General features: G+C 41.4%; 1 long non-coding RNA gene across 2 annotated transcripts in view; it reads left to right on the top strand.

Annotated features, from left to right (window-relative positions):
* Window positions 1–24,965, top strand: part of LOC309368663 — a 57,774-nt gene that overhangs the window by 26,058 nt on the left and 6,751 nt on the right. The window contains exon 1 of one of the 2 annotated variants that reach the window (XR_014167847.1): window positions 22,707–22,762. The exons of the other annotated variant lie outside the window; for it this stretch is intronic. This is a non-coding gene — a long non-coding RNA (uncharacterized lncRNA). Of the gene's footprint in view, window positions 1–22,706; window positions 22,763–24,965 lie in introns of those variants that run through there. 2 annotated transcript variants of the gene reach the window in all.

Below are 24,965 nucleotides of genomic sequence, written 5' to 3'. Positions count from 1 at the left end.
TCAGTCTATAAGCAGTGTACAGTAGGTATACAAAGATACAACAAAGATGTATCTTCAAAGATTTTAAAGATGAAATGTGATACCTCATTATGTGACCTTAATGATTTAGGCATTCATGTGCTCTCATGAAGCATCTTATGCCATTATCATGCTTTCACAAGGTTGTAAGCTAGACTCTCAAGCAGTTTGGTTTGCTTACTTTCTCTCACCATTTCAAGAAGCCGTCAGGTAAATCTGTTTTGTTGTTGTTTTGTTGTTGTTAGAGAAGAAGCAAAGCACCTTGGGTAAAGGCTAGGATCAGTAAAAGAATTTGCATATTCTCTGATTAACTCTTTGACTCGTTCCATGATAGTGCATCTGCCGATTAGAAGGTAATGTGAAAGAAATCACAAAAGATAATGCATCTAATGTGAATCTGTGGAGGTTCCAGAACCTTGCTTGTTCAACTTACGCAGCCACTTTCGGCACACAAGTCCTATGGCTCTGTGTCTTCTTTGAAGGAAGGATAATAATCTCCTGGAACCATATTTTAGCATTTTAATTAGACCCCAAACATGCACTAAACATACCCTCAATAAAAGGGCATGCTGTAATAAAGTCAGTACAACATGCTTCTATAACCTAGCAAGGTCACTACCTGAGAGGAATTGGCAACAAGATAATTGGCAAGCTGCCAGCATAGCCAGCAACATTGTCATGTCCAACCCTTGGAGGACACCGCCTGTAGCTATTCAGCGGGAAAGTACTTGCAGAAGGCAGCGCTTCTCCTCTCCTCGTCCCACCAGCAGGGGGAGGGCAGGAAAAGTCTTTAGGTGTTTGCTTTTGTATTACAGAATACTGTGTTGCAAATCTTCAAAAAAATTGTCTTCTTTCCTAGTCTGCAAACTGGAAACTGTAGTTTGTTAAGGGTGCTGGGAATTGTAGATTTGTGGGGGATAAACTCCTATTACCATGATTCTTCGAGTAATTCCTGTGTGATTTTTTTATATATATATTTTTTGCTGGGCCTGTTAATCTCTGGAACTGAGTTCTATTTCTGAACTGAGTTGTGTCCTTTGTATGTTTCTATATAAAATCAATAAACACACACAAAAGGGATATAAGACTAAGTTTTGGGAGCCTAGGATATCAACTGAATAAAGTTTTTGGTGAATAAAATTAGTGTTGTTGTTTTTTGTTTTAGAACAATCCAAGTTTAATGCTGGGCAGAGAGAGAGGATTTATTTCACCTTTTAAAAAAGGAACTACAATCTCCATGATCTGTTTATAAGTTTGTAGCTTACAATACAAAGGGCTCATCCACACTTCCATTTGCCCCATGTTTCTCCCAGGGAGACCCAAGGTTTAGCGTTGAAGTGGAGCAAACCAAAATCAGGTTTTCTGCGGATTGCCATTTGTTCAGATCGCATTTCTGGGGGAAAGTGGCTGGGCAAAGTCAAAACCTCTTGGATCTGTTCCCTGAAAGCACAGGAGCCCTGTGCTTTTGAGACACAAGCCAAAGTGTGGACGAGCCCTTATTGTGTTAAGTTAGCCTTTGCTAACCTAATGTGTTCAATATGTTTTTGTCGACAGCACCCACCAGCCTGACTCCAGATATGATGAGAGTTGTAGTCTGAAACATCTGGAAAGCACCAGTTTGGGGAAGGATGATCATAAACCACTTCAGATTATGATATCCTGGCTTAACAAGCTCTGCTGTGAATGAGCATTTTGTCCAGGTACACAAGCCCTTTGTTATTCCCTTCACATGACTCATGAATCATGAAATATGGCATATATGGCATATGAATTTGAAAGTCTCCAGTTTTAACCTAATCCATTTTTTTTAATTATTCTGACAACTGTCTTTCTGTAATTCTGCTAGAAATTTAGCCTCCTCATCTCATTTCCACACTACATTTACTCATTGCGTTCTCATTTCTCCTTTCACTGTACCTATATTATCTTCTCAAGATCTCATTCCCTTTCCTTGTGAGTATCTTTCATGTATTTGCAAAGTACAGTCATGTCTCCTATCAAACATCTTTTTGCTAAGTTAATCAGGTCAATATTTCAAAGCATAATCTCATAAGACATTTTTTTTTCCAACCTTCTGTCATCATAACAACTTCCATGGTGTTAGTCTGTCAAAGGGGGGAAAATAAGCATCTTTTAGTATCTTAGAAAGTAAGGAGTTTATTATGGTGTAAGCTTTTGCAGACCAAATTAACTGATGAAATGGCTTCTAATTTATGAAGGCTTGTGCCATAATAAATGTATTAGTCTGCAACAAGACTCTTCATTGTTTTTGACCATCAGTGTTTTCCCTGACCCCCAAATAATCTTACTACATTTCCAGATATTTGTTTTAGTCCTGATATTTCATAGTGCACTCTCTGTATCTTTGAATCCACACATCTATACATTGGGTTGGACTTGGTCATGCTTAGAGGAGATTCAGGGATTTCAAGTGTGACAAACTCTAGACCCAACCCAGCGCATTAAGGCAATGCACAATGAGTCAACGATGGCTCATTTTTTGTGTGGGGGATACTAACCTAGGGCGACTGGCCCATATAAAGATATTAGACAGAGAGTTTGGTTTAATCAATGACATGGCAGTGAATTTCAATCTGATCATCTCTCCACCAGCCCTCGTTTTTTCATTCCAGTCTTATTGGGCAAGCTCACTCTCCACATAACCCTAACGTTAACAATAATGGCAGGCTTTGGGTTCCCAAATTTCAGCAGTACCCTGTGCAATGCTAAAGTCCCCCCACTCCACCTCTGTTCTACAGCATTGTTGTAGCACCCCCTGCAGCATGGAACCCAGTGCCGCCACACCAGTTATGCCACTCTAAAACCGTCTCTGTTAACAACAATGTTACATTTCATATTTTGCTTACATTCATTTAAATGAATTTGTGCAATATTTTAGTTAGGATGTTTATTATCACATCTACAGTGGATTTGACTATTTCACATTTTGTAAGCCATGTTGTGGCTGTCACCCTCTTGGAATACTTGAGTGTGACCAACACATGAGCCACATAAGGCACTAAATTGCTGTCAAGTGTGACAGGGGTCACCAATCTTTTCAGACCAACCGGCACAGTTTGAATTCTGAGAAGGTGCCGTGAGCATGTCATGAAATGACTGCTTGGAGGCATGGCATAATACAACATGGCTGCCATGTGGGGCATGATATAACACAACATGGCTCTCATGGGGGCATGGCAGGACACACAATTAGAGCAAGTATAGTCATTTCTGCTTCACTCCACAGGCAACCTCAAGCTTACCATGGGAAATTGGTGATGTCGTGCTGGTACTGATTAAGCAGATCACATAATATTTATTTCTCTCTCTCACACACACAATGATAATTGCTGTCTAATAAGAACTGTTTTCTCAGTATCAGGAAAAATATACAGGGAGGCCACACCACATTCACATTCAGTCTTACATGAGTCCAGGAAACAGCATAAACTCGTACATTTGCTCTACCTGTGTCAAACACTGAAGGATGAATGGTAAAGGTTTGAGGAAGATGATACAGTTGAGCCAACCTCTGATTTGATGTCTTGAATTAATATCTCACAGGTTGTTTTTTTAAAATTAAATTGTAGTGCACAGTGAAATTCTAAAAGGCACAGAAATAACAACGCAGCATCTTCCTTGTTTTCTTTTGATTCCCCCTATATATGAATTTTATCTTCTGAGAATGATCTTCAAAAATGTTGTGAAATATGGAAAAACGTGCTCTGGCTATGTCATTAGGTATCGGTGTGTAGCCTGATCCTATACATGTTTATTCTGAAGGGAGGTCCATGAGTTCAAGAAAGTGTGCATAGGATTCTAGCCTTAGGCATCTATTAACAAATCATTTGCTCCATTTAAGCTTATGAAAGGGAGCAAAACTGCTGTTTCATATTCCCTGAGGTATTTATGAGGTATGAGGCATCTAAAAGAAATTTACATCAACCTGTTATGACTTTATACTTTTCCATCAAATAATGGCCTTGTGCATGGAACAGAGACCCGAGGGGATATATTTGACAGTGAACAAATAGAGCCAAGCAGCTCATAATATTTATAACACCTTTTCCACACAGTTACAGGGGATCAGCTAGTTTCATTTCTTTCTTTTTTATGATTTCATCGTTTGATCCATGAGGCCACTTACCAAATTTGTACATAATATGTCTGAAAAGTCCTGTGTTTTCCTTAATAAATTGAGGCTTTGTCATGAGCCTAACATTTTTATGGCCAAATGCTGTTAGCAGCTTCTGAGACAACAGCTCATATGACTAGGTGTAGAAGCATAACCAGTCACCGTGGCAGGTTCCAGTCACTCAAAGCCTGTGGGTGTGCATGTGCTGCCCCATCACAGAGAAAGTGAAAAGTCAGTCATGGCACCCATAAACTGAAGATGAGGGAAGGGCCATAGCTCATTGTTGGAGCATGTTGTCCTGGGTTCAATCCCCAGCATCTCCAGGTAGAGGTGGGGGAGACTTCTGTTTGAAATGCTGGAAATGCCACTCTGAGTGGAAATGCCACTCTGGGCGGCTTCCAAAAAATATATTAAAATACTATAATACATCAAACATTAAAAGTTTCCCTAAACAGGGCTGCCTTCAAGGCAGCTTCGTCTGAAGGGACTGGTACATGGAATGCTACAAGTGCATCTCAGATAATAGGATCCACAAATCCACATTCATTTCTGGACGAACAGGGCTTCTGCTTCTGACTCTGCTATTGTGTAACCCTGCCAAGTCTGTACTGTACTGTGCTAAGTCAAATGGAGCCTCCTTCTCCTCTTAATTGCAATGATGTTGGTGCCTGCTAAGTGCAAGGACACGCCTCTCACCCTCAACAATCTCTTGGTGTTGGCGGATGAGAAATACAACACATATAGTGACCATGGATTAGATTGAGAAGTGACATGGGTCACAGAGAGAGGAGTGGAAATTGGCTTACTTCCTCCCTTCCCCTCCCTTTATTTAACTATCTTAACCATTTTTGTTTGTTTCTACTGTTGTTTTCTGCTGCACTTGTTCCACATGTAAATATACATGCATACTAAGCAAGAAGTAGAGAAGGCATAACATGTGAGAGAGAGCCTATGCGTAAAACTTGAAATGGCTGTTGCAGCAGCAGGTCAGCAAGTAGGAATGTGCCTGGCTGTCAGGTCCACTTGGAATCACTGACGGCTGTGCCATAGGTGCACTCATATTTCATGGGGATGCATGGCAAGCTGCATGGTTGGAAAGAAGGAAGACAGGCATGCTGGCTTGCTCACTGGCTCTGCTTAAACACTGGTTGCCACTCTGAAGAGGGCAGTAATATCCTGCTGCTATCCTCAGGTGAGTCCACTGTTGACAGCCTAGCCCAGAGCCTGCCTGCCTGCTCTGTTGGCTTGTCCAGAGCAGTATGATATTAGTCCAGCAAGTGCTACCACAGCAGGAGAGAGAGAGAGAGCGAGCAATGTGTTGGTCTGGTTCTCATCTCATGGAAGAACATATCTTGATGAGAGACAGAGAGGGATAAAATTGGTTTGTGTTTCCATGTTGCTTAATAACTTGTCTATATTACATGTGTAACCTGACCTGAAATCTGTAGCTTGGCTCCCTTTCTCAAATTATCTGCTCTGCATGAACCTTGGGTCCTCATGGATTCACTGGCTACTCTTTCATATGAGTAGTTTCAGCCTTGAGCTCCCAAACATGATTACAAAATATGAGGTATGTTTGTAAAAGCAGTAGCAGAACCAGCCCTAAATAAAGGCTACCCCTCTTTGGGTATGAATATCTCTAGCTACAGAATGTTGTTGTTGTTGTTGATGATGATGATGATTTATTTACTGTCGTATACCCACAGGTCTCAGGGCAGTTCACAGGGTGGCTGAAGTGGCTAACATGTCTCCAAATCAATATAAAACAGGGATGGGGAACATGTGGCCCTCCAGATGTTAGTGAAATCCAATTCCCATCAGCCCTAGTATGGTGAAGGGTCAAGGGAGTTGGAGTCCATCAACATCTGGAGAGCCACAAGTTCCCCATCCCTACTTTATATTGATATAGAGACAAGATGATGCCTGAAATAAATTGTAGTAGTTATTCCAAGTGGGTGGAGAGCATTCACTGGCCAAAGTAGGTGCTGATTTTCCAGTATGTGATTCTAGACACTGAACTACACCGATTTCAGATATGATCATGTGTGTGTGTATCATTCAAAGCTGCACCATCTTGCTCAGTTCACTTTGGATTGCATGGCTGAGCCTCTGAATGCTGGTTCATTACTGCTGCGGAAAAGTGAAATGGTCTCTAACAAATGTCCTCCTCAGTCATGCTGAATAGCATCTTCAGGATTATCCCACTGATTCCAGCATAAATAGTTCTGAAGAATCTGTTCCCAAGAAAGGCATTTCCTGACAAGAAAGGTCAGTGTATATTCAAAGGAGAATACTAACTGGAGTTGATGCTGTTTCTCCCATGCAGGTGAAACTACTCAGCTGTTAATTCATAGAGACAGAGCATCTTAAGGCAGAATCACTGGAGGATGTTTTGGCTTGTCATTTTGTGGTTTCAGTAGCTGCTCTGAGGTCATGGTTGCAACTGCATGTGAGAGACAAAATGTGAAAAAGATTCACTGTGAATATATATCCATGGCTATTGATCCTCCTGAGAACTGAGCAATCTCATCAATAACCTGGCTGGCTGGAGGGCTTTAAAACAAAACCAGGCCTTGCCTTATGCATGAAAGTCTTAAGAAAGGTCAATATGGCACCAGTAGCAAAGTTCTTTCGAACTACTGAAGTCTATGAGCATACTCTCCAACATCTTGCTTATCAAAATCAGGATACTTGTTTTTTGGTTCCATTGTCCCGTGGGAGCCAATGTCTTTTGGTCCAGCGCTCTGGTGTGAGAGAGCTGATTCACACAAGATCATGAGACCAAAAAAAAAGTGTCTTTTGGTCTGGAATGAACCAGCTGACTCACGCCAGAGTGCTGGACCAAAAAACAGGATGGCTTCTGTAATTCTGAGAGGTCCGGCTCAATTCGGGATGGTTGAGCGCTATGTATGAGTTGGTATACGATTGAGTAGTCAGGATTAGGATGTAAGTAGTACATTAGTGAATGTGGGCACCTGAGGTATGGCACCACAACCATATAGTTTGTGGCAGGACAACAGCTAAACAAACTGAGCTGGGAGTAATTGGAAAAGGTCACCATCGCCAAATGTGTCGGTGTTGTATTATGCAAAGTATAACACATTCATTGTTGTGTGCTATATGGATGTGGTTAAATAAACATCTGGAATCGAGAAAATGCTCTGTGATATGTGTGTGTGTGTATATATATATATATATGCTTTCGTAGATTTTCACGGGTACAGGAATGCAGGTTTTGGTGTCCTCGGGTGTCTTCCCGTGTAAAAGTTGGGGTGTCTAGGCGACGTTTCGACGAGGTCTCACTCGTCATCTTCAGGCTGGTGCTTTCGGCTTCTTGTTACTGGAACAGAGCAGGATCTCAGTGTTTGAGTTCCTATAAATACTGTTGAGGGGGTGTGGTGTATAGCCTCCAATGTTCTGGGCAGAGAGGAAGTTCCCAGGCTAGTGTGCCTTTTCTTCTTTTGTTCCTTAATTACTTGAGGGATATCTTGAGGGTCTATGAAATACCCTGCAAAGTCTGCCCAGCCACGTACATTGGACAAACAAACAGACGAATAAATGCACGTATCGCAGAACACAAGAATGCCGTCAAAAAAGAAGAAAAAACTTCCTCTCTTTTCCAACACATGAAAGAAACAGGACACAAAATTAATTTTGCAGATTCCAAATTGCTCTTTAACATGGAACATCACCACAAGAGAATAATCATGGAAGCCATCGAGATAGAGAAACACCCTCACAACATGAACAAGCGTGACGACACATCCCGCTTGCCAGACATCTGGAAATTAGCCCTCCCCACAAAAACTGACACCAGATCCAGAGGCACACAGAACGCCATCACCAATCAACCACACCAGACCCAAACCCAGACCCTCTCCACAGATAAATTACACACACCTTCCAGTAGCCAAACCATGGTGGCACCTCCGGATGCTGCACCCCCCTGCAATCCCTACACAGATCTGGCTGACACAGGCCACAAAACCACAGCTCGCCCCTATACACGAAGCCAAGCCAGAGCACAACTAAGTGCAGTACAGCCATCTTCTCAGAAAAACTCTTCACAAAGTTCAAGAGGTCAAGACACAAAGACTTTAGCAACTAATCCACACCTAATGACCCACCTAAGTGGTACTCAGGATATCACTCAAGAAATCACTCAAGATATCCCTCAAGTAATTAAGGAACAAAAGAAGAAAAGGCACACTAGCCTGGGAACTTCCTCTCTGCCCAGAACATTGGAGGCTATACACCACACCCCCTCAACAGTATTTATAGGAACTCAAACACTGAGATCCTGCTCTGTTCCAGTAACAAGAAGCCGAAAGCACCAGCCTGAAGATGACGAGTGAGACCTCGTCGAAACGTCGCCTAGACACCCCAACTTTTACACGGGAAGACACCCGAGGACACCAAAACCTGCATATATATATATATATATATATATACACAGAGCAGAAGAATAAGGATGGCTTTCACTATGTCTCAAAATCCCAGCCTTCATACATAAGTCCATCATTTAAATTCAGATAAATTATGAACTACCCATGTCAGTCTTGAGTAATTTTACTTTTTTGGTAGGGGGGAGCTGAGGTCAATTAAGAAAGAATCTCAAGCTTCTAAATCCATATAGGCTTAACATAATAATGGAGAGATGAGATCAATTACTAGTGTAATGTCAAGGGTACAAACTTAAATGTTAATGATTCAGTGTCTGGCCTTGATCCTCAAAAGTCAAGGTTGGAAAGTAAGGCAAGGTCAGATTTTAAATTTCTTGATGTGGACAGCAGGTATTTATACAAAGTATAAATCCTTATGAGTAGGACTGATGAGTAAGCAATTTATTGATCTAAATCTTTTGTAGCCAAAGTATATGCAAAGCTTGTGCTATCATACCTAATTCAGAGAGCAACAAGGAGGTACAATACTTACCGCACTTGTGGCCTCTAACTTTGTTTATTTATTTACAAATGCAATATAATAAACATAAATTTAACTACAACATGAGTGAAATAATGGGAAATTATAGAGTTAAATATTGATTCCCATTAATATGGGTTACAGCTAAAACTCCCCCTTTAGCTTGTTCTAGTGGTTACTTTCATATTCCTATATAGCTGTATGCAGTGGCGTAGCGTGGGGGGTGCAGGGGGGGCCGGCCGCACCGGGCGCAACATCTGGGGGTTAGGGTTAGGGGGCGCAAATCCACGGGTTAGGGGGCGCAAATTACTTGCCTTGCCCCGGGTGCTGACAACCCACGCTACGCCACTGGCTGTATGTTAACTTGTTCTTCAATAAACAGCCACTTGTGAGCAATGAGATCACATTTTGTCTGAGTTTGTTCCATTGGCTAACATCATCAGGTCGCTTTTCAATCCTCCAATGAACCAAATTGATGCAATACCTAATAAAACAAGTATGAATAGTTGTTTGGTGCACAACATGCCCTCTTTCTCAGTACAGTACGTAATACACCAATCAATTAGTATAGAGCAGCTTGTGAAATAGTTTCTTAGGATGCTGCCACTCACCCCACCAAACAACCTCACTTACCATCTGTACAGACGCACAAAACCCCTGTAAGAATTTTTGCCAGCTTTATCCAGTTCTGCCAACAATCCTCGTTTATTTCATCTGAAGAGGAACCTCTGCTTCAAAATTTTACACTGAGTAAGCGCCAGTGACTATCTGAGGACTGCTTTGAGAAATGTCACAGGTCTCATGGAAATTCTTTTAGTTCTGTGGTTTGAAAATGCCTTGGATATTTGAGGAGGAATAGCCAAACTGAATTTTCCATGAGGTGAAATTTCAGTGGTCATTGCAGGCATTTGGAGCTGGAAGGGAATTAACCACATCACATTGCCAGAGGAACCTGTGTTCTGAAACATGTTGAGCTGTAATCAAGTCTTCTTAGGTGGAACTTCTGAGAACCAGTACCTCATTTTTGCATTCTTTCTGGAAGGGAATTTCATGCCATTGCTCCAAAAAAAATCCTGTCCTTCTTTGGAGGTTGTCTTAGCAAGGAGGGGGGCTGGCTGTCATAATAAGTGAAAGGACAGTGGTGGGATTTTAGTGGTGTTGGAAATAAGTGCCAGAGAAATCACCAAGTAATGATTGGAATTGGGCACAATTTCACTAGTGACACTGAGGCCATAATTATGCCTCTCCTGGTGCGCATGGAATTAAATTTGAACACTCTCATCATGACCTCTTTACACTGTCCAGAGGGATCCGCTGCTTATGTTTTGCAATGTGTGAAGTATAAAACCTACTCTTAACTAACACCTGATCTTTCTCAATAGTAGACTGACTATTTTAATAAAATGCATTCCATTCAAATATTTCCTCATAGCAAAATTATGAGGATCAGAAAGAATAGCAAGCTCTTTAATGAGAATGAGGGAGTGTTTTGAAGCTTAAACTGTTCGCTTCTTTGACTACATTGAAAAATTATTGGTTGAGCTTGACCACAGGCTAGCTTTCTGGGAAAATCAGATTAATCAATATTGGTTTTAAGATTTTTTTTGTGGGGGGTAATGTTGAAACAACGGGCAGCTCTATGATCAGCAGAAGGATTGGTCAAATTGCTTCTTAATCTTTTAGACATATTCTTCTATATCAGTTGGCAAGGATCCAAAATGTTTTGAACATCACTGCACATAGCTCTACTCAGCCAAAATTAAGAGTCTCTTTCTCTTTTGTGCAGTTTATGCAACATAATAGTGCACTCCTGATGAGTAATCCAGCTAGTTGTTATATGAATGCATGCTAATTACTAGTCACATCACATTTTTCAAGTCTGTACACAACAGCAAAATTGTCTCGGCTCTCCCCAAGAATTGAAGGAGACACCATTCATGGCTTTCTAAATAATTTTTGTTGATGGGTCCAGTGACTGGTGTCTTTTATTATTCACTAAAAGCTGAGGTGGCGGCAAGGGAATCCGAATTCACTCTACCTAATAGGAAAATGTTCTTCAGCCCAGACAATTAGATGGAAGCTCCTGATTTTTTTATCACTCTTCAAAGATATTTTTAATTAGCCATTCTGCAGTTTCATTGCTATGAAATGCATGGAAATATCTGAGGTTGAAGGTTTCAGACCACTTACTCTGAAGTCACCCCATTTATTGCAGTGGAATAGCTCCAAAGCTTTTCTGATATCACATTCATACCCAGCACAGAATGTCTGAAAACCAATTAAAATATGTTGCATATAAATGTCTCGACACATTAAATAAAAAATGGCAAATACATCTGCAGATAGATATAGATATAGATATAGACAACAATAAAAAAGTAACAAGTATCCTAAAAACAATCAAATAACAAGCAGGTTTTGTTAAACTGAAAGGAAAATAAATAGTAGCTAATACTATAACAAGACAAATCAGGTGACATTTTAAAGACTTAATGAAGAAGATAGATTTATCCCAAAAGACTTAAGGGGCCAAGTACAGTACACCAGTTTAGAGAGAGATGTCATAATTTGGGTGCCAGCATTGAGAAAGCCTTGTTTCTGGTAGTCATCCGCTCAGCAGATAGTGAACACCCAGAGAATGCCTAAAATCTTATTTTCTGAAAGGTTTATGTGGGGAAGAGAATCCTTCAGACGCCCCAGCTCCAGACCATATAGGGCACAGAATACCATAATAATAATAATAATAATAATAATAATAATAATAATAATAAATTTTATTTATATCCCGCCCTCCCCAGCCGAAGCCGGGCTCAGGGCGGCTAACAACACCAAAATAGTGCGACATTATAAAAACATTATAAAAATTAATTAAAATCAAGATTGATGGCAGCCATAAAGTTTTGTAAAGGTTGCCAGAGGAGGGAGTCAGGCTGCGCCCTAACCAAAGGCCTGGCGGAACAGCTCTGTCTTGCAGGCCCTACGGAAAGATGTCAAGTCCTGCAGGGCCCTTGTCTCTTGTGACAGAGCATTCCACCAGGTTGGAGCCGCAGCCGAAAAGGCCCTGGCTCTAGTTGAGGCCAGCCTAACCTCTCTGTGGCCTGGGACCTTCAAGGTGTTTTTGTTTGAAGACCGTAGGTTCCTCTGTGGGGCATACCAGGAGAGGCGGTCCCGTAGGTACGAGGGTCCTAGGCCGTATAGGGCTTTGAAGGTTAACCACATGACCAACACTTTACTATTCTATAATTAATTCCCTATTTTGCCAATTCAGCCCTGGGCTATGGGAACCTAACTTATACTGTGTCAGACCAATGGTGTTATCTACACTCTCAGGCAGCCACTCTGGTGGAGATGCTGGAGCTTGAACGTGGGACCATCTGCATGCAAAATGGATGAACTACAGTCCTTCACTAAATTGTACATTGCTATAGTGTGACTTAAGGGACGTGGGTGGCACTGTGGGTAAAACCTCAGCGCCTAGGACTTGCCGATCGCATGATCGGCGGTTCGAATCCCTGCGGCGGGGTGCGCTCCCGTCGTTCGGTCCCAACACCTGCCAACCTAGCAGTTTGAAAGCACCCCCGGGTGCAAGTAGATAAATAGGGACTGCTTACTAGTGGGAAGGTAAACGGCGTTCTGTGTGCTGCGCTGGCTCGCCAGATGCAGCTTGTCACGCTGGCCACATGACCCAGAAGTGTCTGTGGACAGCGCTGGACTTCCGGAGGCGGCGCGAACGGCAATGGCTGCCAGCTCCTGAACGGGAGAGGGTAGCTCCGTCGAAACGGGTCGCCCGCTACGGCGAAGCGGGGACCCATCCAGAAAAACCACAGGCAGCAGAAGCCTGTGGTCCTGAGACCCGGCGGGCGCCAAAAGCAGCCCCTAAAACGACGAAGGGACCCCGTAAGGGGCTCCGGACCGCGGAGGGGGTAGCGGCGCTGTGGGTCGTTGCGCGATCAACGGAGCGAAGCCGCGTCGCTGTTGCCGGTGAGCGCTGACCTTTCTTCTTGAAACTGCTAACTTTGGAAAGCAACAACCCGTGAGTAATTTGGACAATATACTTCTAAAGCCTCTAAAAATTGTGAATTTGGCTGAAAGCGGAGTGACGAAAAACAGGAAGTCCGTCTTCCGCTGACACTGAACTTGAAAGTAAAGAGCACGAGGAGTGGAGACAAAGAGTAACGTTTTGCATTGACTGATCTGGCACCTATTTAAACTGTTGTTTCTGGCTGATTTAAAGACTTTAAGTGGCTGATTTTTGGACCTTCATTGAGACAAGGGTACCTGTCTTCTGTTGATCTATTGGATTACAAATAAAAGTAAGAAACCCAGGTACTGGAGCTGCCTGAGTAACTGAGCAGTCAGCCTGCAGGCTTTGGATACTTTGAATCTGAACTTTGGAACATACTGAGTTTGAATTTGTTACTTTGAAACACTTGTGGTCTAAGCACTTTTGGAAACAATGTTTGGCTTTAAGTTCTAACTCTGCTAAAATTTATCTTTGTGAAGATCTTTGGAGATCAATCCAGACTTACTAATTTTAATTGGATTGGACTTCCTCCCCAAAGACATTCTAAGCTCCACCTAGAGGATTTTTGGATTTACAGCAGTGACTTTGTTTTACTTTCTCTTTCCCGGCCTCCTGTTTGAGTGTTACCATCTGGGCTCTTACTTTCTCATGGGAACAATTCAGTTTGACCTTGGTTTTTAGATAACTTTGGAATGAGTGGAACAAGAAAAAGGGGAAGAACCAGACAAACAACGTTAACTTTACCGACAGTCTCACAGCGTAGATCATCTGTGCCTGCTTTGCCTACTACTTTGCCTCCTGAGGCAGAAGCGGCTTCCCTGCTACAATCAGGGGAGGGAGAAACTGAGGAATTACAACTGGAAGATATGGCCTCAGGAGCAAGTGGCACTATTTTGGAGAAAATTTTTGAAAAATTGGAGGCTCTGGACAGAAAGGCTGACCAGCAATCAGCTAAAATTGACTTAAACACAGAAAGTTTAAATAGACTAACTGGACAAGTTGCACAGAATGTTCAATCTATTGGAGAATTGAAGGAGGCTGTAGGTGAAAATCGGAAACTGGCGGAAGACACTAGCCAAAGATTGGGACAGCTTGAAAAAGAAGTAAGACCACTCAGCAAACAAGTAGGAGAACACCAGATCTACTTTTCCATGACAGAACTTCGGAACAGGGAGGCCAATTTAAGGATACGCTCAATTCCAGAAGTGGAAGAAGGTAACTTAACTGAGTTCCTTACCAAAGAATTTTCCAAGTTTTGGAACTTAGAAGAAAAAGACTTTAAAATACTATCTGCTTTTAGGCTTGGAAGACTTATAAAGAAGGAGAAGCCCAGAGACTGTTTGATAATATTGAGATCAAAGGAGGAAAGGGACAAGATTCTAGGCCTGCACTACGGAAAGTCACTGGATATTTTGGACAAAAGAATTGAAATTTATAAGGATATTCCTAAACAGCTGTTGGATCTTCGAGCAGACTACTCGGAATTAGCAAAATTGCTAAGGAGCAACTCAATCATCTTCAGGTGGGAGTTTCCCCAAGGTTTATCGTTTACTTTCAGAGGGAGGAAGACCAAAATTAGAACGCCGGAGGATAGAGACAAGTTTTTGGTGGCACACGGAGAAGATCTTCATAAGGGACTTGGATTACCCCCAGGGCCTGAACCTCCGGGGGTTCCTGCACCCTCGGACCCCCAAAAATCTGAGAATAAGGTACCCCCACAGCAAGAATAACCAGATATATTCAGGATGTCTCTGCAACTTTTGAGCTGGAACATAAATGGCTGTAACATTCCAGGAAAAAGGAGAAAAATCTTTCACATTTTAAAAAAGGAACATTTGGACATTATTTGCTTACAGGAAACACATGTGACTAGGCTCCACAGAAAAGTGTTAATAAATAAAAGACTTGGTCAGGAATTTATATCTTCGGATACAGTTAAAAAGAGAGGTGTGGTAATTTATGCAAAAGAGAGCCTTTCACCTAAATTTCTCTTTAAAGATGAGCATGGAAGAATTTTGGCGATAGAAATACAACATCAAGGGGAAAAAATACTGATATTAGGAATTTATGCTCCAAATGAAGGAAAATCGGAATTCTATAAGAAGTTGCATGAGACTATGCTGGACTATCTGGACTACAACAACATCATTATGATGGGAGATATGAATGGAGTTGTATCAACCAACATGGATAAGTCACAGAGCCAAAAAATTTCTAAAGATGGGAGACTACCAAAGACCTTCTTTGAAATGACAGACAATATGGACTGGATTGACATTTGGAGAGTGAGAAACCCCTTGGGAAGGGAAGGAACATTTTTCTCTGAAGCCCAACTGACTTGGACAAGAATCGACCAGATATGGATAACTAGAGGTCTGGCACCTAAGATCAGAAAGGTGGAAATCTGCCCAAAGACATGCTCCGACCATAACGCACTGAGAATGGACATGACATTGATTCCAACCGGTTCCTTCAGATGGAAGATGAATGATGGCCTGTTTAGAGATCAGGAGATTACTAAGAAGGCCCAAAAAGCCCTAAAGGATTATTTTGAGATCAATATGAACACCACAGTGGAAAAAAGAACTATCTGGGACGCAAGTAAGGCCGTGATGAGGGGGTTCCTGATACAACAGAACACAGTAAAGAAAAGGAAACAAAACGAAAGGAAAGATAAAATTTTGGAAAAAATCAAGGAGTTGGAGAAGAAGTTAAGACTTAATCCGAAGTCCCAGCCGATTCTGAGAGAAATCAAACTTTACCAAGCACAATATTGTAAACTGATAAATCAGGAAATAGAATGGAAAATCAAACTAATGAAACAAAAAACTTTTGAGTCGGCTAATAAATGTGGAAAACTGCTAGCTTGGCAGTTGAAGAGGAGACAAAAGTTAAACACAGTGACAAACTTAGAGATTGAAGGAAGATGTATCCAGAACCCCGGAGAGATTAGAAAGTGTTTCCAGAGATATTTCAAAAAATTATACACTCAAGGGCCACAAGATGAAGCAGCGATTAAACAATTTTTAAAGACAAATGGACTGGCAAAGTTGTCAGAAGAAAATAGATCAATTCTGAATGGCAAAATAACACGACAAGAGATTGAGCAGGCCATCCAAAACATGAAACAGGGCAAATCACCAGGACCAGATGGGCTGACCTCCAAGTACTATAAGTCATTGAAAGACTATTTGATACAACCACTGATGGAGGTCAGCAATGAAATTTTAGAGGGGAAGAAGGCGCCAGAATCGTGGAAAGAAGCTTTCATCACATTGATACCAAAATCGGAAACTGAAAAGACACAGCTTAAGAACTACCGTCCCATCTCCCTTTTAAATGTGGATTACAAAATATTTGCAGACGTTTTGGCAAGTAGATTCAAGAGGGTTTTAAACAAAGTAATCCATAAAGACCAGGCAGGCTTTCTCCCAGGTAGACATATGTCTGCTAATACAAGGAACATTATAGATATATTGGAGCTTTTACAAACAGACATAAATACTAAAGCTGTTTTAATTTTTATAGACGCGGAGAAGGCCTTTGATAACATATATTGGAAGTTTATGAAAGGGAATTTAAAAGAAATGGGAGTGGGCCGGGGGTTTGAGAATGGGATTGATGCAATATATTCAGAACAAAAGGCTAAACTGATAGTTAACAATGTGGTTACAGAAGAGTTTAAAATTGAAAAAGGAACACGACAAGGCTGCCCGATTTCCCCGTTATTATTTATCTCGGTCCTGGAGGTGCTCTTGAACATGATTAGAGGGGACAGGTTGGTGGAAGGGATACAGGTCGGAGCGAAACAATACAAACTTAAAGCGTTTGCAGATGACTTAGTTCTGACATTACAGGAGCCAGAATCTAGTACGAAAAGAGTACTACAACTAATCCAAGATTTTGGTCGGGTGGCGGGATTTAAATTAAATAAGCAAAAAACCAAGGTGTTGGGAAAAAACTTGACAGATATTGAGTCGGAACGGTTTCAGAGAGAGACAGAGTTAACTGTGGTTAAGAAAGTTAAATACCTAGGGGTAAACATAACAGCAAAGAATTTGAGTCTGTTTAAAGATAATTATGAAAAATGTTGGTCTGAAATTAAGAGAGACTTGGATAGCTGGTCAAAATTGAAACTTTCATTGTTAGGTCGAATAGCTGCTATTAAGATGAATGTATTGCCAAAAATGTTATTTTTGTTTCAGACATTGCAGATTGTAGATAAAACGGAGTGCTTCCGGAAGTGGCAGAAAGATATCTCCAAATTTGTCTGGCAGGGCAAAAAGCCCAGAATTAAGTTTAAGATATTAACGGACGCAAAAGAAAGAGGGGGCTTTGCCCTGCCAGACTTAAAGTTGTACTATGAAGCCGCAGCTTTCTGCTGGCTAAAAGACTGGCTACTTCTGGAGGACACGGATGTGCTGGATTTGGAAGGTTTCAACAATGCATTTGGATGGCATGCATATTTATGGTACGACAAGGTTAAGATCAACAAGGTCTTTAAGAACCATATTGTCAGAAAAGCAATATTTAATGTCTGGACAAGATACAAAGACTTATTAGAAAACAAAACACCGAGGTGGCTGTCACCTTTGGAGGCTAAGGCCCGAAAAAGACCCAATATGGAGGCCAACTGGCCAAAATATTGGGAAATACTAGAAAGGGATGGAGACAATTGGAAACTGCAGAGTTTAGAGAAAATGAAAGATAAAGTGCGAGACTGGTTACACTATGCTCAGATTAAGGAAGTGTTTAAGATTGATAAAAAGTTAGGATTCCAGGTGGAGAAATCGAAACTGGAGACAGAACTGCTAGAACCTAAGACCAAGGTACTTTCAAAAATGTATAACTTGCTGCTGAAATGGAACACACAAGACGAATTGGTTAAATCGGCTATGATAAAGTGGGCCCAGGATATTGGGCACAACATTATGTTTGAGGACTGGGAAAGGTTATGGACCACCGGGCTGAACTTCACAGCATGTAATGCTCTGAAGGAAAATGTAATGAAAATGATATATAGATGGTACATGACCCCAGTGAAATTGGCTAAAATATACCATTCGTCTGATAACAAATGTTGGAAATGTAAGGAAAATGAAGGAACATTTTTTCACCTCTGGTGGACCTGCCCTAAAGTGAAGGCCTTTGGGGAAATGATATACAATGAGTTAAAAAAGGTATTTAAGTATACCTTCACCAAGAAACCAGAGGCCTTCCTTCTGGGCATGGTCGGCCAGAACGTGTTAAAGAAGGACAGAACATTTTTTATGTACGCTACAACGGCGGCAAGGATACTTATTGCTAAGAGCTGGAAAACCCAAGATCTACCCACACTGGAAGAATGGCAGATGCAGCTGATGGACTATATGCAACTGGCGGAGATGACTGGCAGAATCCGCGACCTGGGAGAGGAGAGGGTCGAAGAAGACTGGAAGAAATTTAAGATTTATTTACAAAAGTACTGTAATTTGGTTGAATCCTAACAAGGAAGCCAGAGTAGAAATAACTGTCTACCATTAAATTATAATTTTTTATTTGAGTTTAACCTAAATATTGCACTTAAGAGCATAAACAAGATGATAATTTGCTTGGAAAAATTCGTTTTTAATGATGAAAGTGGAAGCGGGAGACGTGAGGGAGTCCGCAATAGAATGAAAGGATGTTATGAAACCTATTCTGTTTGTTAAATATGTATCTGTAAAAAATCTTAATAAAAATTTTTATAAAAAAAAAAAAGAAGTGTCTGTGGACAGCGCTGGCTCCCGGCCTATAGAGTGAGATGAGCGTACAACCCTAGAGTCTGTCAAGACTGGCCCGTACGGGCAGGGGTACCTTTACCTTATAGTGTGACTTAAGACAAAGGATATTGAATATTCTTTTAGTAGGATTATTTCAACTTTCCCACATGGGTTCCCACTGCACAAGAACTACTGCAGCACGCACAGTGCAAATAAAATGGCTCCTTGCTGTTTGCTGAGTTTTACACATCCTAGAGTTTTACGCACCTTATGTAACTGGCCTTTTAAATAATTGTTAATGTTGCTGCCATTGTTAGTTCTGGTTATTTTAGTTCAGAGGATTTATTGTGTTTTTAAGATACCATGAACCATCTTGGGTGGGCTATGCCCCCAAAGGAAACATATCAATAAATAAAGTTTTGTACATTTCTGCTGCTGTATAAAGTGTAAGAAGAGTTCAAGGACTACGAGATGGTTAGAATCATATGGCAAGAGATATTTTGCTTCAACAATATTTTTATCAACAAGCCTTGAATCAAGGGACAGAGAGACGGGCAAGAGAGAAAGAGAGAGAGCTGATATTTGCAGAGAAGATTGCCAAGAAGTAGACAAACTTCAAGATAGGTCAGAGGACCTTCAGTATGAATAGGAAGTCAGCCAACCCTTGGATAGCTTGGAAAAGGCTGGAAAGACTGACAAGTGATTTTGAAGAACAGATTTGACAAGGAGCTTTGATGAGTAGTGCCTTTGTCACCTGCTGATAAGAGTTCCATCAAAGCCAAAGAATGACGGGCTTTCTTTACCAGACAACTCAGAGGAACCCATCATTCTAAACTGAATTTTCTAAGGGGAAGGAAATGCCCAAGGAATTATCCAGTTATCACATCCAGAAGCTAATCAGCCAGTCTTGTCCAAGACAAGATGCGTTATTGCAGTTGGCTTCAAATAAGCTACAAACCAATCAAGCAAATTGAGAGAGAAAGGACATACCATCTCTTCGCTGTTCATCCACATGGGCTTATGCTTGGTTTAAAAAATTATCATCCCCACCCCCTGTGAATCTGCATCCGCATGAATCAGTCCCCTTGGGACTGGATGTGAAAGCAAATAGCCCAAGGTGTAGTTTAGCAACTGCACACAAGATGGCATGAGGAAGCGCCACCAGAATTATCTAAGGACAATGAGTAATTGGTGCAACAATTGTATGCCCTTATATGACTCTGCTGTGCTAGAAATAAGGCTAGGGACAGGGAGCTTAAACAATAAGCTGTTTATACAGAGCTGGAGCATGGTTAACCAGCATACACATAGTGACATCCTAAATCTCCCGTGACCTTTAACCACAATTCTCTGTGACTTTAAAGGGATGCAGGGTCACTCTTCTCAAAGATATTAGACAACCAAGATGAGCAGCCAGTAAGAGTTTTACAAATTCTGTGCCTTAAAGCAAACAACCGCAGCAATTAATATATATTACTTCTGACACATAAGTGAATATCCTACATGTGCATTTTGTTGTGGCTAAATTAAAGGACTCGAGAGAAAGAATACATCAGTCTGGCACCAAGATTAATAGTCAAATTAGGAAAACCTTTTCTGTTAAGCTAAAATAGGGTCACAGCAAAGATAATATGAAGGTTTAAGTCTGCAATCCTAGACTTGCTTACTAGCGAATAAGGCCCATTGAATATAGTGAGATTTATCACATGCATAAGCATCCTCTGGCTCTCAACGAATAGGAAATCATGATTCTTCAGGGCCAAATATAGTGACTGTGGCACAACAGTGCAGCCCCATTCAATGCAAGAGATTCTACCATTTTTGCTTGCTCTTCTAGGGAAATTGTCCCATATTTCTGTAGAGCGCCGCCTGTTGGGCTTGCTGCAGCAAAATGGCTTTTGTCTTCCCCATTGTGGTGATGAGTTTAGTAGTCTCCCCCATTGGAGCAATGAAGCACTGAACTTCTAACCTTTTCAGAGACCTTCAACATCCTTGGGATCTTGGGACCTTGGGAACGGACTCCTTCAGGAAGTTATGGACTCTAAGCAGAGGTTGGATGGCCCTTTGTCATGGATGCTTTAGTTGAGATTCCTGCACTGCAGGGGGTTGGACTAGATGACCTTTGGGCCCTTTCCAGGTCTACAATTCTATGATTCTATGAATCTGTAATAAAACATTGCTGAAGAAAGTCAAATATGATGTAAACATTCAAAGCAATATATTTAACAGGAAACTAAAATATTATTTTAAAGATTTCATAATAAAACATTGCAAACAGGTCAGCTACAGAATGCACATTTAACATAGCAAAGTTAACAAAAAATATTTATCTTAAACATTTCAAAATAAAACATTACTAAAGGAAGTCAAATATAAAATGTGCATTTAAAACCGAGAATAAAATATTATCCTAAGCATGATGGCATCTACATTCTGCACTCTAAGGCTGCATGTGGTCTTCTGGCTAATTTTGTGTGGTCTTCAATCTAATTTCAAAAGCTCTCTGCCAGAGGTTGGGAAGGGGCAAACACCAGCCCAAACAAGGAGATTCCCACCCCACTTGTACTTCCATTGCTGGGATCCTTACATATAGTATTGGCTTTATTTCAGAGAACTAACCCACCCACCCACCCCGAAATATGCTTTGATCCTTCAGTGCCCACCCAGATTTTTTTTTCCTGGTGCCACCACTGCAGATGAGCAGGTCAGAGTGACCTGTTCCTGCCCTAGCAGTCTGGTGATCAGTGATGGAGACAGAAGAGAAGGAAGGAGAGAGAGAGAGAGAGAGAGAGAGAGAGAGAGAGAGAGAGAGAGAGAGAGAGAATGGACTGACAGAAAGAGAACAAGACAAACGGGGTTGGCTGCACCCACCAGTGGCCCTTCACATTGCCAACATGTGGACCCCAACAACTTACCCTTGAACGAACACAGTCCTCATCAGAAAAATTGTTCTCTAACCTGCTCTGTGGGCTGCCCTGGGAAGCCTCATCTCATGTATCTCTATATTACAGCCTTAAACCCCCCCCCATTCGAAAGCATGAAGGAGAATTGAACTGGAAAGTAAGTTCCTGCAATATATGAGAAGCTGATAATGGCAGAATCCTTCTGTGAAAAATGTGTCCTCAGGAATGAAATTGTATTTTGCAGAAACCACAGAGATTATAAATATAGCATTATCATTTTTCATCATGTACCAGTAAACTAAGATGTCTGGTGGAAATTTGATGCAAGGCATTTGTAGCCTTCACATCAGGAAAGGGCTGCCTCACTGTGTTCTGATATAGGATTCTGAAAGTGGGGTGGAAGTGGTACAACTACCAATATACACTTTATTTATCCCACTTTTTATCCCACGTTTTTCTCTCCAGTGAGCACAAGGTGGCATACATGGTTCTCCCTCATCCTCATTTAACCCCCACAACAATCCTGTGCACAGGGAGGGCAAGGACACCTGGCCGAGCCCAGGCCTGAGCCGAGCCTACTCCACGGCAGCTAGTGCTCCAAGAGAGCAAGTCGGGGCTCAGAGGAAGGCTGCGTGACAGAGGAGACTACAGAAGAGAAGATATCACTTCTTAAAAAAACAAAAACCCAAACTTTTTTAATAAGCTTTTTTTTCCCTTTTCAAAAAAAAAAGTCTCGCCGGATTATTTGAAAAAAAAAATGGTAACCTAAGAATTAAACACATTACTTTCCCATCTGCAGATTCTACCCTGTAAATGTGACCTGCCCCTAGAGAATGAGGGGAGAACAGAATAGTCTGTTCCACTCTGTGACATTTTGACAGAGAATGGAATGTTCCATTCTACCCAAACCTGTGTGAACTGCAGAAGACAGGATTGCTTCTACAGTTTACTGTGGGTGTACACAAATTGGCAGAACTCAGCAAAACTGAGACCCTTTGCATATACTCGAAGCCATCCAGTATGCTTTTATTTTGGGGGGGGGGGTTGGGGGGGGAAGAGAGGCTGTAAAAGACATCACTACTACAGCAGATTGTTGGAGTGTTCACTTCAGGAATGTAATGCAGATTATTTCCACAACCTCTTCCACAGTGAAGCCCTTAGATACTGTTAAGATGTGTTGATAAAAACTGCAGCAACTGTTTCATTGTTGGCCTTGGAACACATGAAGGTTGGGTTAGAGTGTCTAGTCATACGTAACTCACCCAGTGCTTCTGCCTCCCTCCCTCCCTCCCTCCCTCCCTCCCTCCCTCCCTCCCTCCCCCCCTCTCTCTCTCTCTCTCTGTGTCTGCTGATACTCACCATGAAGTTGCTGCAGTAAGTGCCATGCTTTGAACATTTGGGGGGTAAGTGCTAGTACTCTGTACCGTTGAGTACCCCCAGAAGAAAGCATTGCCTGCACTGCCCTAGTCCTCACCTGGCATGCCCCCAGGTCCTTCAAGGCAGGAATTTGGAAGCAAAATCCTCTTTTCCTTCACAGGGGGCTTCTGTTTATTTCTAGGCTAGGTCCAGAACTTGCTGCCAAACAGGCAATTTTAACTATGTTCTGGAAATTCATTTACGCTCGCTGGAATATACAGTACCAGCCCAAACTCCAGTGGTAGTAGAATTTTGTTCCACTCTTACTGATGACTGGCAGATGAATCTGGGGAACATATGATTGCAATGGTTATGCAAAGTTGGAACCCCATGCCTTGCCACAAACAGTAGTTATTCTGCTGGTGTTCTATGTGAAAGGAAATAACTGAAACATTGGGAAACAAATTACATATGTTTCTAGACCTGCTTGGAAACTTTCATATGTTTAAATAACAGAGCCATTCTAATTGTGACTGTTTTGCAAGTGAATGGATGTGGATCAGTGTACCAGGCCCTTAGATCTCTTGTCCTTAAAATGCATTCTGTGAAATGAGGTCTGTATCTGTTAATAATGTTTAACCTTTCTAAAGTGGCATCTTAGATTAAAACATGGGTGTAATGTGTTGCTTTTTCATATTATTGTACAGTCTGCTTTAGCTGAATACCTGTCAACACTTAGTGTACTTATCAGATGCATAGCTGTTTTAAATGTAATCTGTAACCATTAGCAGATGCTGCAGCATGAGGCTATATTGGATATCCACCTGTCTCTGGCATGTTAGGAGCCTGAAAATCCTTTCCCAGCTGAGAAAGTGTGAGCGTATGCAAGAGCAATTTCAAAATGTTTCTGCCTCTCGACATAAATCTCAGTTTTACGTTAAGGAACCTTGAATGTTCCCATGAATGCATCTGTCAGTGAAATCTACACAGGACCAAGTTATCTCATCAAATGGCTACAACTTTCCTGATGCTATTGTAAACATCCACAAAAGATAGGTGGCACAGCCAGCAGGTAAAACCCAAGGATGAAATGAATTAATGTGCTTTGGTAGAGCCAGAAAGATGGAAAGCAGGGCTGAGGAAGAAAAAAAGGGAAAGGAAAGAGGCTTGTGTATTTAAAACATTTTAGTTTGGACTTGGCTCAGCATGTTGGTCTGTAACATGTAGTCAGCCTTTAATTTAATAACTACAGTGGTACCTCTACTTACAAATGTGATCCATTTTGGGGTGCCATTTGCACCCCGAAAAGTCTGTAAGTAGAGTGCCACTACTGCACGTGCGCGAAGCATGATAGAGTGCTTCTGCGCATGCGCAAAGCGTGCAAATCGTTTCTGAGCATTTGTGCGGGGCGAACCCGGAAGTAAACACTTCCGGGTTTGCCACATTCGTAACCTGAAAGCAAACGTAACACAAGGTATGACTGTAAATTGTATGCTTATTTAGAAGCAAGAGTGTGGTAGAAATATCTTAACCTATTTTTACAGTAACTGTAATCTATACTGCTCTTAATTTACATCCATTTAGCAAAATGATTATCTTTTATGCATATTCTCACATATGGAAGAGAAACATAACCTAGTTTTTACCCAGTAGTTGCATTCCCAGTTGCAATGTACCTTAACTCAGAACATTATGATTAAGTGAGAAAATGCAATAAAATCATAATCTACTTCTGCATCTCCATTTATAATTGCATAAAGACAGAGCTATTTCACATAAGCTCTGTTTAAATATGCTTAAGCATACACCCAGCAACCGAATTCAGTATAAGTTAACTGAATTCAATATATATTATCAGTTAATCA

This window comes from Podarcis melisellensis (assembly GCF_964234715.1).
Source record: "Podarcis melisellensis genome assembly, chromosome: 4".
Classification (NCBI taxonomy): Eukaryota; Metazoa; Chordata; class Lepidosauria; order Squamata; family Lacertidae; genus Podarcis; species Podarcis melisellensis.
Note: the sequence above shows the minus strand (reverse complement) of the source record. Positions and strands in the feature narration are given on the sequence as shown.